Source organism: Equus caballus, chromosome 16, assembly GCF_041296265.1.
Source record: "Equus caballus isolate H_3958 breed thoroughbred chromosome 16, TB-T2T, whole genome shotgun sequence".
In the NCBI taxonomy this organism is placed as follows: domain Eukaryota; kingdom Metazoa; phylum Chordata; class Mammalia; order Perissodactyla; family Equidae; genus Equus; species Equus caballus.
Window position 1 is genome coordinate 52,972,362 of NC_091699.1, and position 12,182 is coordinate 52,984,543.

Genomic DNA, 12,182 nt, shown 5'->3' on the forward strand with positions numbered 1-12,182 from the left:
GACATGGAATTTTAGTAGCTAGGATAGCTAAGGGGATTGAGGCTTTAAAAAATGGCAGCAGATGGACAGATCAGAAAAGACATGGGAAGAAAAGTCTTAGTTTGGATACCGTGGAATCATCTTTGCATAAAAATTTTTTAATATGTCTTTAAAAATATAGACTATATACTTAAACTATTCTCCTGACAATTGGCTAAATGTTCCTTACTGGAGAAAGATGGGAAGTATTTGCTAAATAATATTATGGACGACGTCTGACAGGTTAGGCTAATTAGGAGGAGAAGCATAAACAGTAGAATGTTTATTTTAAATTCTCTCCTAAAACAATAACACCTTCACTAATCATTCTACTTCAGTGTTGCCAGAACATTTTCATCATGTTCGTTGTGATAATGCATTAGACATTTTTTAAACCCATAAATTCAGAGTTCTTTTTTGGTTTAGCGAAGCAATTCAAAGAGATACGATAGCCAGAAAATCAAGAAGCCAAGGATGGCACATTATTCTATTAAACCAGTTTGTTTTTCCATCAGGTCAGATTCTTTTGTTGGCATACTGTTTTGTAGGGCTGTCTATTCTAAATTTCTGTACTCTATTATAATAGTTTCATTTAACCACTAACTTACATTGTTATTATGTAAGCTATTATGTGCCAAGCACTCTTGTAAAGTGCTTTACAGAGACTAACTGATTCAGTCCCCACAATAGCCCTATGAGGCAGGTACTATTATCCCTACTTTACAGATTGGGAAATTGAGGTGCACAGAGGTTAATTGTCTTAACCAAGGTCACAGATCACATAACTAGTAAGTGGCAGAGCAGGATTGGAGACCAGGTAGTCTGGCTCCCATACCTGCATTCCTAACCATTCCCTTCTGCAGCCTTTCCCCAGGCTCCATTCCTCTCACCAGAGTATTTAGTGAAGGAAGCCTATGTTTGTTATGGAATTGGTAACTGCCCTAAAAGCTATTGTTAGTTTTAATTCCAAAAGCAAGGAGTCTGTTCAAGCATAAACTCATATCCCTTGAATCCTTTTTGTAAAAGAATGTAGAACATGGTACTAATGGAAGGTTCTTATGTCTCTTTGAACCAATCCTTTTAGATAAGGGAAAAGGTTACATACAGGCCGAGTAGAGCTTAACTCAGAGTAGCTGAGGGGAGCCCTCACCGGCAGAGAAGGCCAATGGATCTGCTACAGAGAGTTGAGATAGGCATGGAGACCCAGATTCCAACTATGTGCCTTACTCCTAGAATAGACATCTAGAAGCTCTTCAGACAGTCAGGAAGTACTGTATTTGTTTACATGCCTGTGAGTCCCTAGTGTTCTTCTGAGTCTGAAGAGATGAGAAATTAAAAACACGTGCCTGCCTAAAAGGAGTTTAGGATTTATTATAGCTGGGGAGCCTAGGCACTTGAACTAGAGCACGAACAAGACGATAAAATAAAGTGCTCAATTGAGGTGCATGGTAATTAGACTCGGAGGCCAGCCTATAATAAGGTGCTAATTGTGCGAGCCAGGTATCAAGGGCTAGAGGTAAAGAGCTGCTGCTAGCTGCTAGCAGGCAACAATAACATTACGGAGATGGAGTAAATCTTTCCCACCTAGCCTTAGTTAATTAAGGTAATAAAAACTGGTTACAGAAGGTCATCAGGGCAGTGCTGAGTCCGAGGTGCTGAAGTTGCAGAGAGCTCTTAAAAGCCCAGCAAGGGAACATTTTACTCCCAGTCTGAAACAGAGGTAGCCAAGTTTTAGGCCTTTTCCTTTGCATTTTCACAATTAGCCCAGCACCCCAGAAAAGCAAAAGTGAGCTCCTGTTTTCCCTGTAGATCTGTTTCCTTTAAAAACTTTGCATTTGTCCTGTCTGCCTTGTCTTAAAGAATACTCAATATGAATAACCTGTGATAGTCAGACCAGCAGATCTGAGTCTGTCTTGCTGCTCTAGAAATTATAGTTTGGGATTAGTGGTAGAAAAATTGATAGGAATACATGGGTAAGCTTATTCCCACTGAGAGGTGAGGTCTTCACGTGTATTTCATTTTCAGAGAGTGGCAGGGTGCTTCCTATGTCTCTCATTAGGGCATGTGTAAGAAAAGGGGGATCACATACCCTCATTAGCAAATCTGGAAATATTTAAACACACGTGCACACCTTAATAGCCACAGAAAGTAACAGAATGTGAAGCAGAAATGGAGGAGTGGTATCTGGATATTGACCTGTTTGGGGGCAGGGAGGCTAATGCCATGCTGCCTCTAGTTTCCCCCTGATTTTGCATTTTTTAATCATTTACCTTCCTCTTCAGAAGAAGATTCCAGAAACAAATGACTGGGTCATTCCTGGCTCTTGTCTGTGAAGGTGAGAAGGCTATAGTTGCATATCCCACCTACTTCCATCTTTCATCCAGGGAATGTGTGGAAAACTCCATCTTTTCCTAGTCTCCAAACTGTAGCTTTTGTGGTATGTAGAGAAGTGGATTTTCTGAGCTGCCTGAGACATGAATATCTCCTCTTCAGGGTCAGTGGGGATAGAATGCCTTTGGGGGGGATCAGGTTTTCACCTTAGGAAAATGAGCCTAGTGGGACCAGTACAGTTCTGGCCACAGTTCTGTTGCAATAAGTTTTTACTTTGTTATGTACAAAGTGTGAATTTCTAAACCGAGAAAGAGTAGCAGAGACTTCAGAAAGGCAGGTTGGTTAAGAAGATAAAGATCTAGGGTGAAAAGAGTATTCGGTGTCTATTCCAAAGATCTGGGCTTTGCCACTAACTTGCTTTGTAACTTCGAGCAAGTCAGTTCACCTCTCTCAGCCTCTGTTTACCCTAAAATGCATATCTTACCTGGTTGTAAAACTCAGAATAGATCCTAGATATATAAATATTTAAACATTGAAAAATGGTCATGTTTAACTTTGGATTTTAAGACTTCTTTTACCACTTTGTAATATTTGATGTATTTTGATAGTGCTTTTTCCTCTCTGAAGACAATTAAATGAATGAACAAAAGGAAATGGTAATACATGCCATACTTGACTAAAGAAACTGCACGTGCTCAGGAAAGTTTCTAAGTGATGGGTTTCTTTTTGAGTATTAACAAAGAATGGGGAAAAGAAGTTAAGGGATGCTTTTGGTAAAAATATAAAATTCGAGAAGTTAACAAAGAAAATGTTTAATTTGTTCCTGAGAACAGAGGAATCAGAATCTCAGCCCTGCAAGGGATGTTAGCAGTCAGCTCAGTCTCCACTCTTGTTTGGTAGATGAGGACTCTGAGGCTCAGGGAGGGTAACTGTCTTGCCGGAAATTATGAGGTTAGCAAGCAGCAGGACTGGGAGTAGAGTTCTGGCCTCTTAACTCCAGGCCCAGTCTTCATTCCATGAAGCACTAGCCTCCCATCCATCCCCAAAGCCTTCCAACAGATGCCAGGGAGCCCGTCACCTGGTAGGCAGGGGCTGTGGACTTGTAGAGCACACTCCAGCCACGTTCCTCCCAAGGCTGTGCTCTTGCATTGCCACTTATAGTGCCTGGGATAAGTGGGATCAGCAGAGTCCTGAAAGCTGAACGGCTTCCGTCCTTGAAGCCTGGTGCAGCTGCAATACTGGTTCTCTCCTTCTCTTCCCCAGCTCTTCCTTCTGATCCTTACAAGCACTTTTTGCTTTTAGTCCCTAAAAAAGCCAGCCTCTTGCCTGGGTGATGTCACAGTGGCTACATGTCTGCACATGGCACAATGTGGGGCCAGGTACCATTTTCAACACCCTCAGGTGGCAACCTTTGCTGGTTGATCTCTGCCTAGTATGGGTGGGCTTTCTCTCAGAAAAAGCAGCCTGCTAGAACTTGGTGCCACAGGAAGTATTTCCCAGCAGAAGCAGATTTTAGGGACTCAATCTTAAGGTGACTCTCCTGACTGAAGCTTCAGAGCTCTCCTGCTTTCTGGGTTAAGGCAGAATCAGTCTTCTAAATGTTGGCTGGTGTTCAGCCAGGGACCCACCTTAGAATATAAAATGCTTAAGTTCAGGCCTGTGGCCTCTGAACGCCACTTCATGTGGCCCACTCGCTGTCTCTGCATAACCATGTGTGGGCAAGAGAGCCAAACTGTAAGTAACCTGGGTCACTGGTGGAAACATCAGCACCCCTCCCCCTTTTGTTTCTAGTTATTGGGCAAAATGAATGGTTGTAGTGAGTAGTTTAACATAGGCTCTGGAATGAGAGCAGACTTGGGAGTGTATCCTGTCTCCACTGCTTCTAGAAATAAGAACTTAGGCAAATCTCCCCATGCCTCAGTTTCCTCATCTCAAAAAGAGGGTGTGAAAGTCAGTGTACAGCCCAGTGCCTGGCAGGTAGTAGACATTCAGTAAGAGTCAGGGCCCCACTCCACATTCAGCATGCTCCACACCCTGGCAACAGCAGGCAGAATGCCCATCTTGGAACCTGCCCTGACAGAGACCAGAAGGCATTTCAGTGCCAAATGAGATCACGCACCTGGTTACAGAGGGTTCCGCATACTATGAGAGTACTATCACACTTATTGACAAATATTAATTGGGTAGCTAGGTCAGTAATATATTGTTGCCTTTATTAAGATTTTCCTGCTGGGGGAGCCGGCCCAATGGCACAGCAATTAAGTTCACACGTTCTGCTTCAGCGGCCCAGGGTTTGCCGGTTCAGATCCTGGGTGCCGACGTGGCACCACTTGGCAAGCCATGCTATGGTAGGCATCCCACATATAAAGTAGAGGAAGATGGGCACAGATGTTAGCTCAGGGCCAGTCTTCCTCAGCAAAAAGAGCAGGATTGGCGGCAGCCTCAGGGCTAATCTTCCTCCAAAAAAAAATTTTTCTGGCTGGGTTGCAGACTTTCTAGAAAGAGGAGTTAATGCAGGAAGATCACAGCATAAGCAACCAGTAGTTACCATCCGTTAGACCTAGAAAGGAAGTTAGCCACCTCTCTAAACATTTTATGGAAGATCAACTGACTCCTTGAACTTCATTTCTTCACCCATCTGTGGAACAGGCTGGACTAGAGTTTGGAAGAGGTCAGCTAGGCCCTACTGTCTCTTTCAGAAAGGCTGTGTTTTTGAGGGCCACAGTGTTTGAGATGTCATGCTCCATACAGCCACCAGAAGTAAAATGACTCACGGAAGAAAGAACACCGAATGGGTGTTATAGGCTCCCGGGAGCCGGTGGAAGGAAAGTCTGCTTAGAGTCCATTTCTTGGGTTTTTAAAAAAGAGTCACAGGGCTTAGAGATCTAGCCCTTCCCGCTCACTTTAGAGATGAAGACGTTAAAGCTAAGTTGATGTGACTTCTCCTTAGATCAGATCCATCAGATGTGTGTGAGGGAGGAGGAAGCAGAACTTGTGTTTCCTGCTTGGCCATTCCTCCTGTCCCCCTCTTGCAAAAGAAAAAAAAGAAGCCATGTGCTGTGTTCTAAATGGCGTCTCTGGTGGCAAGCAGAGCTGGTTTTGAATCCTAGCTTTACCACTCCCTCACTTTGTGTGGCCTTGGGAATATTACCCAGAACCTCTGTGTCTCTTTCCATCTACACAATGAATAATAAAAGCTACTGTGCTGGGTTGTTGTGAGAATTCAAACGAGCTGCTTTATCTAAGTCCGCGATCATAATAGGCATTCAGTTACCGTTGGTGCGCATCTCCATTCCTGTACACAGCACTGTATGTTTTGTCTAAAACATATGTGTTAGACGGAAGCTCAAATGGACGTCCATTTCCTCATTTGTAAAACAGAGGAGAATGACTAAAATCTGTAAGATGGTCTTTAAGGTTCCTTCCAGCTTTCAAATTCTGACTTAGTGATTTTTTTTTTACCAGTTAATGTCATGCACAGTCTTATTTTAAAGTCGTCTTCTTAATTTTTCTCATTGTTGCCACATATGATAAAAGCACACCCGTAAAAAGGGAAAGTAGAATGTGTTACCCAAACAAGTGTAGTTCCTACTGACATCCAACGTTTATGACATATGTCATCCCTGTGTGGGTGTGTATTTTTTTTAATAGATCTTGAAAGCCAAGAGGTAGTAAACTAGCCAGTTGTACTACTAGAGTCAGTTGTAGTAAGTGGAGGAACTTTTAGCCTCCATGAGCTAAAATCCCAAACTTTATTCCGAAATGAAGACCCATTGTTAGGAGTCTGAGCATGTACACAAGTGAGTTTTATAAGAAGGTGGCGGTTATGAGGTAAGAAGGCGAATTTCCCTTAGTGACCACTTCCTGGTTCCTTCAGTGAACTTGAATGTGTATAGGGTTTGGTTTGGGGGTGCAATATTTTACCTTTTTAAAAAAAAAATTTTCTTGAAGGTTGAGTCTTGCAGAAATAAGAGACAGGCAGAGGGAGACATACCCTCACCCAGAGGGAGAAACAAAACTTGCTGGTAAAGATCTCGTAGAACAGGCCAGGGTGCTCTGCCTGTCTGGACACCTTCCTTAGCTGGCGGGGTGTGATGCGGAAGATAAGTCACCTTTCCTTTGGAAAGCCACACCCTTACCTTTTGGAAAAAGTTCAGAGACTCATGCTGGTTTTTAATGAAATATTTCAAACATAGTGATTCATGGTTCATTCTTTGTTTTTCTGAGTCATCTAAAAATGGGTATAAAATTTTACAATCCTTTTAGATCCTTACACAAATTAACTTAAGAAAATTGTAGCCCAGATAAGTTAGTTTTCTACTTGATCAGATTCATTTCTAAAGCTTCTAGGACATGGACCATTTATTCATCTTTAAAGTTGTAGGCCTGGCTTGTGAATACTTTTATACTTTAAGTGTATCACTCTAAAATGTGAGAAGTTCTAAAAAAGACAAACACCATATTCTTAAGACAGTAGCGTTTAAACCGTGGAAGCTAATTGATATGCTCGTTAGGATGAATTTCAACTGAGAATTATGATAGAAATATCAGAAAAGATGTTGCCTTCTTTCAGTGGACCTTTTAAATGATTGTTTAACAGTAGACCGAGTTATTAAACTGTGGTAAAAATTAGTTTAGGTGAGAATTCAATGTTTAGAACAGGTTCAAGAGAATGCCAGCCCTGTCCCCCAATAGCAGTCCAGCATAATAGTAGATTTATTAACCTTTTAAGTAGTCACCTGAAACAAATTTTGACCTAAAAGCTTCCTATTTACAAGTTTCTACTACCTTGCTGACGTTCGTGACGTCTGCTAAGGAGTTAATGAAACTGAGTTTCAACTATGTAGTTGCTTCTAGGAGAGACCTAGAAAGTTTAATCCTTTAATTTTTTTTAAATAAATTTGGATAAACCTTATCTCTAAGCCAACAGAAAATAATTGCACCTGATTTTGAGTTTGTTAAACCAGTCTGTGTACAGATGTTTTCTACAAGCCTTAATGGTTGGGTTCATTGTCCTTTGTTAATACTACTTTAATCTATACAGTCCCAAGGTCTGCTTGTATGCTGTGCATGAATGCATGTGTGGATGTGAGGATGTGGGTGGGTGTGGTTTAGGAAAGTAATCTTCACAAAGTACTTTGAGATGCTTAAAAGGATTTGATTTTAGGGGCCGGCCCCGTGGCCAAGTGGTTAAGTTGGCATACTCTGCTTCGGAGGCCCAGGGGTTTGCAGGTTCTGATCCTGGGCGAGGACATGGTATCGCTCATTAGGCCATGCTGAGGCGGTGTCCCACAAGCCACAACTAGAAGGACCCACGACTAAAATATACAACTATGTACTGGGGGGATTTGGAGAGAAAAAGCAGAAAAAAAAGATTTTTTTTGAAGGTCTGCTTCCATTTTATTTACAGTTTTCTTTTCTTTTTTTTGAGGAAGATTAGCCCTGAGCTAACATCTGCTGCCAATCGTCCTCTTTTTGCTGAGGAAGACTGGCCCTGAGCTAACATCCGTGCCCATCTTCCTCTACTTTATATGTGGGACGCCTGCCACAGCATGCCAAGTGGTGCCATGGTTGCACCTGGGATCTGAACCGGTGAACCCCAGACCGCCAAAGCAGAATGTGCAAACTTAACTGCTGCGCCACCAGGCCAGCCCCAGGATTTGGTTTTAGATCTAGCTGAACTACTGCATGACTTCGGTATAGGATCTTGTCTCATGAAAGCAGGTGAAGTAGGACTTGTTGGCAATCTGAGAGGATCTGAGGTTCTTGAGATACTCCCTGAACTGAGAACAGTGGAGTGTTGGGGCTCTAATACATCCAATACAGACCTTTTATGTGACGATCATGCCTTTGACTCCTGTTGGTAAAGCATGGGCCTTGGGTCAGTTTTGTTCGGCCAGGGGGTGGATTTAGAAGGATTTTCCCCCTATTCAACAAATGATGATTAACGACAGATACTATAGCTGGATTCTGCCCATCACTAATGCTCAACACTTGGCCAGGCATCCAGCCTTGGGACTTGTGAGCTTGGCCTTAGCATCACCATTTTCAAACCCTCTGAGTTGCCTAGCCATGGATAGGCAACATGGGAACTGAGTCATAAGTGGTATACTCCAAAGCCGACCCAGCACCCCACTCCCTGGGGCTCACAGGGCCCAGACTGCATTCCACTAAATACGTTTGTGTCTGCCTGTCTGGGTTAATGGAAGGAGCCACTTGCGGTCAGGCGTAATGAAGCACGTGTGTTATCTATAGGTGGATCTGGAGGCATTTCTCTGGACCAGAAGCAGTGGGGTTCCTTTTAGAAAATTAGCCCTAATTTCAGTCATTTCTTGGTTTTGCTTCTGAAACTCTAAGAAGGAAAACTAGATGATTTCCTTAGATGTGTGACAGAACACATTGACCCCCTCTCCCCCCAGAGCTCAGATTGTTATTCTGATACTGCATCTATCTCATCAGGATTGCTAGCTCTAGGGAGCTCAAGAACCCCTCCCACGCTCTGAAGCTTTTTCTCCAATGACTTCCTTAGCCCTGGGGCTTAGTCTTTTCACCTGTCTGGCCCTCAGTGCATCCCTCTGTCCAGTGGAAAGAATAATTTACCTTGGGCAGAGATTACTAACATATGGAAAAGCCAACTCTTTAATGCTACAAAACCTTTGACCAAAAAAGTACCATGTAGATTCCTATAATTAAAATTGCAACATGATCATTGTTCTCAATCTTTCTTTGGAAAACTGATATCACTTAGAGGAAGAGAAAACTGAGTTCCACCAAGCTGGGACTCAAGCCTGTTGCCTCAGTGCTTCCCCGGGCTCACTGGCTGCTGGACTCAGCCCTCACATCTGTCTTGCCCGACACTGCCAGAGTGGCCTTGCTATAGCATGAATATGGTCCTCTCACAACTTTCCTCAGAAACTGTGGAAGCGCACCATTACCTCCAGGGTGAAGTCCCAACTCCTGAAATTTGAGGCTTTGTAAAACATAACCTTCTCCCTACCTTTAAACCTTCATCTCCAGTTACCCCCACACGCCATTCCCAACAAAGCCTGCATACGTGCACGCTCATGTACATGCACACGGCCCTGGACATTCAGCCCCCACCAGCACCACCACTCTCCGTGCAGGTCTGCTCACCCCCTTGCCCTTGTCTAAGCAATACACTTAACCTGGCTCCATGCCCTGCTCAGATTCCGCCCCTTCAGAAGTCCTTGCCATGGAAAAGTCTATTTATCTCACTTCTGGTTTTGTAGGGGTTTTTGTTTGGGGTATTGCCCCTCTGTTGTGCTGTCCACTAGTCACCTGTGTGTTAGAATTATTGTGGGGTATGTCTGCCTGGTTCATGTATCTATTCACTCTTTGAGTTGGGAACTATTGAGTTGAGCATATACTCAGATACCAGGCTACAAAACTAAACAAAACGGGCCTTGCAGGTTAGTAGAAAAAAGCAAAGACTAGTCTTACCAGATTGGGAGCCTGGAGAGGGGAATGGCGGGGCTGAACAGGGCAGCACACACACGTTATTGTCCTCATCATCCCGTATGTGTGAGCAGTTCCTTGGATTTAGTGGCTGCTCCATGAATGTCTTTGAATTGAAGAGAGGAGACTTCAAGAGCAAATAGGGCAATGGAATGGGGTGAAGGCGGGCAGGGAGTGGGGTTGGAGGAGCTCACCCCTCTTGAGGGTATGAGCTGGCCAGCAGGGGTGGTACTGAGGGTTCTGGGACCCACTAGCCTCTTTGTGGGCCTCCTCCAGAGCCCTGAGCAACCGGTTTTGCCCCAACTCCTCTTGAGCAAGGACTCAAGGGAGGAGTGGGTCCTTGGCAACGAACCACTGCTCAACCCCAAGGATTGGAGTTTCCCTAATTCAAAATAGAAAAGGGAAAGAGGTCAATCTTTGCCCTGTCTGTCGTTGTTAGGGACAGTGAAGGGAATGTGTACAGTTTGTTTCAAGGTGGGTTTTTCCCCATATTTCTCAGAGTTTCAGTTGGCTAATTTAAGGAACAAATCCTTATTGGAAGGGTACTTCCATTGCTTTTGGGGGACCTGGGGGCTAAGTAAACTTTTTATAATAGTATGCCTTACTTGGTTTTTTTGCGTGTGTTTTTTTTTTGTTTTGTTTTTTTGAGGAAGATTAGCCCTGAGCTAACTGCTGCCAATCCTCCTCTTTTTGCTGAGGAAGGCTGGCCCTGAGCTAACATCCGTGCCCATCTTCCTCTACTTTATGTGTGGGACGCCTACAACAGCATGGCTTGCCAAGCAGTGCCCTGTCCGTACCTGGGATCCGGACTGGTGAACCCTGGGCCACCGAAGCAGAATGTGTGCACTTAACCGCTGTGCCACCAGGTTGGCCCTGTGCCTTGCTTGGTTTTGATTGGAATATTTTGAAACTAAAATGGGGATTGAAACGTGCTCTTCAGTTTAACACACAATGTCTGACTCTGCAAGGTGTACCTTTGGCTGGGTCCTTTCCCAGATCACAGGCTCTTGCTCACCAATGGAGGGCAGTGGGAAAATAGAGCTCCTCTGTACACTCCTTGGTCCCTTGTTGTTCGAGGATAGAACATTCTGGTTACTTGAGTAAGAGTCACAGCCTACCTTCCTCGTGGTCCTATCTGGTGCATCCTTCACCATCTAGAATATGGCCACAGCCCTGAAAGTAAACAGACACGGCCTCCAAGAGGTGAGCCTGGGATCACAAAGCTCATGCATCTTACTCTTGCATTCATGCAATGAGCGCATGAAGTAAGTGACTACTGTGTGCCAGGCACTGGGCTAATGAAAAGACAGGGCTCACAGCCCTGAGAACTGTATGGTGGGAGAGCATAGCAGGTCTTCCCTGAAGGCCTATTAATTAAAATGAGTACTCTTCTTTTATAAACAAATCTAACAAGATTTAGTTTTATTTGCTTTTCTAGCCCACAGCCAATTAGCAGTAGAAAATAAAAAGTATGTTGAGAGGATTGGTAACTAGAGACACAGAAATGACAGTAGCCAGGAATGGAGGAGAAAGACAAAGAACCATACAAAGGAGATGCCGGAATTACAATTTTAATAGTCTGAACAGACCGGTTGGTGTGAGGCCAAGAGCTCAGTGAATCTCCATACCCCTGAGGACATCACTACCTAACGCACTCCAGTAATCATGTTCCTAGTAATGACTATGTCATGCTAAAGAAATGGATAATAACTGTACTTAAGACAGGAATGGCTATAATGTCTTTTTTTTAATTTTGGTTTTGCTTTTATTTTTAAGATTTCCATCTTAACCATCCAAATCATTAAAAATGTGTTTCTCCTTAAGAACAAGCCACAGTTACCTGGAAAATTTGCTTATATGGAAGAGCTTATTCTCAGCAAAACCTCACATATGAAACATAACTCTAGCATAGTCAAGTCATTGCCATATGTACAATCAAGAATGAGCAATTGGCGGGGCCAGCCCTGTGGCCTAGTGGTTAAAGTTCCATGCACTCCACTTCAGCGCCCTGGGTTCACAGGTTCAGATCCCAGGTGCAGACCTACTCTACTCATTAGCCATGCTGTGGAGGCATCCCACATACAAAGTAGAGGAAGATTGGCACAGATGTTAGCTCAAGGACGATCTTCCTCAAGCAAAAAAGAGGAAGATTTTCAACGGATGTTAGCTCACGGCAATCTTCCTCACCAAAAAAATAATAATAGTAATAATTAAAAAAAAGAAAGCAATTGTCAGAGGCTAGAATCCAGTCAACTACTCTGAATATGCCAGGGGCATAATTTAATCACTGGAAGTATCTAAACAGGAGCATTGCTCTCAGACTTATTTTCAATGATCATCCATTTCTGAAAACGCGA

At 43.5% G+C, this 12,182-nt stretch overlaps 1 protein-coding gene across 12 annotated transcripts in view; it reads left to right on the forward strand.

The window, feature by feature from the left end:
* The window catches only part of ZDHHC3 (zinc finger DHHC-type palmitoyltransferase 3), a 57,759-nt gene that overhangs the window by 1,771 nt on the left and 43,806 nt on the right, over nucleotides 1–12,182 (forward strand). For 2 of the 12 annotated variants that reach the window (XM_070237851.1, XM_070237855.1), the window contains exon 1: nucleotides 3,734–4,083. The exons of 8 other annotated variants lie outside the window; for them this stretch is intronic. The gene's annotated coding sequence lies outside the window, so the exon portion shown is untranslated. Of the gene's footprint in view, nucleotides 1–3,726; nucleotides 4,084–12,182 lie in introns of those variants that run through there. 2 more of the 12 variants (XM_070237849.1, XM_005600766.4) reach the window with 2 other exon arrangements.